Source organism: Panthera leo, chromosome D2, assembly GCF_018350215.1.
Source record: "Panthera leo isolate Ple1 chromosome D2, P.leo_Ple1_pat1.1, whole genome shotgun sequence".
Taxonomy (NCBI): domain Eukaryota; kingdom Metazoa; phylum Chordata; class Mammalia; order Carnivora; family Felidae; genus Panthera; species Panthera leo.
The window spans coordinates 71,367,688-71,369,813 of record NC_056689.1 but is presented as its reverse complement, the minus strand read 5'-3'; positions in this window follow the sequence as shown (position 1 = coordinate 71,369,813).

The window sequence follows — 2,126 nt, the reverse complement described above, 5'->3', positions numbered from 1 at the left end:
AGGAATGAGGGCGTCTAGAAGATAAAAAGATCAGGGACCTTTTCTCTACTCTATACCAAGGAAATCATTGGCTGTCATTTTCCTTCATGAGAAGAGAGAACAAAACTCTTTTTAAAATACAGTTCCGTCAATAAAAATGAACAAAAGTCCAATTTGAATCAGGTAACAAAAAAGAAAATATCACACTCTTATTTTCAGAAGTCATGATTTTTCCCCAATAGATAAGTCTACTGTCTCAAGATGACTCTAATATTAGTAATCACTGTACTATGCTGTAGCATGCATCGTACATCCAAACAAACCAACTTTACATGGGGTCATGTACCCAAAAAAAGTGTCATTGAACATAGAGAGGTACATGTGTTTGTGAGTAGCAGAAAGGATTCTTCTAGTTGTGAAAAAATACAGCTGCTATAATCACACTCCTAAGGCATCGCCCAGATAGATAAACCAGGTAGAATTTCTCTAAACCTTTAGTGAAGTTAAGGTTTGTTTCATGTTCCCTCTGTTTGAAGAAAAAGTAAGTCACAGTAAGAAAAACAGGAAGTACTCAAAAAACAAAAGCTCCCAAGCAAAATAAACAATTCATAAGAATAACATACTAGCTTTTTAGAAAGCTGCTTGGGGTCCTGACACAGGAAAATATGTTTATGTTTACAAGGAAAAGAGCATGAAAGAGAATTATGAACCGTCTGATCAGGAGAGACGAGGCCACCAGGATGCAGCTAGGGCTTCCTGAATAGAGCTCAGAGACAAAGAATTGCACAACAGCACACATATAAAAAAAGAAAAATATCTGACAAATGATAGCCAGGCCCCACAAATCCCGATAACATGACATTCTACTTATTAAAAACATCAGTCTGGGAAGACTCCAGGCACAGTCATTTTGAAAATGTACACAAGTAAATTAAAACCAGCCTTACGATTCTTCTTATTGTAAGTCCCTCTCCCATGTCCCTCTGCGAAGCTGATGTGAAATTTTAAATGAAATGAAAAAAAGTCAACATGAACATCACTGATTTTAAGCAAGACCCCCAAGTTTTCCATTTCTTAAATTAGAATGTAGTCTGAAAGTCTTTCTGCACATGAAGAGGACATCTGTTTTTCTAGGAAAGCTGGTTCTTCAGTAAACAGCAAAAATGTTATATCCACAACTAGAAAGCATGTGCAAGAGTTTTGTTTATTAAATTATCTAAACCACTTGATAGCAGACATTTTTTAAAATACTTTATGGCCATGTTCTTTCTCACTGGACACAGTCTTTTTGTTTAGGAAGGTAGTACAAGACAGTCCCAGCAGAACAGGACACAGAGCCAGGAGACCCAGTCTCCACAACTAAACAATATATGCCTCACTCACCCTCGGTTCCTTCTTTTGTAAAATAGCAAGAATTGTCCCCCCCCCCCAAATGTTGGGGGAAGAATTATAATTCCATATGAGGTAAATGTTAAAGTTATTTTTCAAACTGTGAAGCTCTACTTGACGGTACCTGCTTCTATTTGATGGTACCTGTTCCTGAAGAACACTGCTGTAGGACCAAGTAGGGTCCTGTGATGCTAGGACCAAGTAGGAGGCACAGAGCAAGCTTAGTAATTCCTCTGCACCTTGATGCCCGTTACCAGTTGGTCAGGTGGCAACAACTTCACGGCCCATTGCCTTAGGCACGATGAGGTAAGTGACCAATGTGTGGGGTGACCGCAGCAACCACTGGAAGCTCAAGAGAATGAAATACACAACCCTCGCACTCTGAATAAAACTTGGAACTCCAGCTCAGAGGATTTGTCCTTTAACTTAAGGATTTGGGGCCACTTGTTATATTGCAAATGCCTGGGAAGGGCTAACACATTTAATTTGTACCAGTCATTAACACCTTAACATGAATGACTTTGTATCTATTTCCTGAGAATAGTTTTGATAGATAAGGAATATAAGAAAAGCATAAAGATATATCACCTTCAGGGAGCCTGGGTGGCTCAGTTGGTTAAGCATCCAACTCTGGCCCAGGTCATGATCTCACGGTGTGGGTTCAGGCCCCACGTCTGGCTCTGGGCTGACAGTTCAGAGCCTGGAGCCTGCTTTGGATTCTGTGTCTCCCTCTCTCTCTCTCTGCCCCTCCCCCGCTT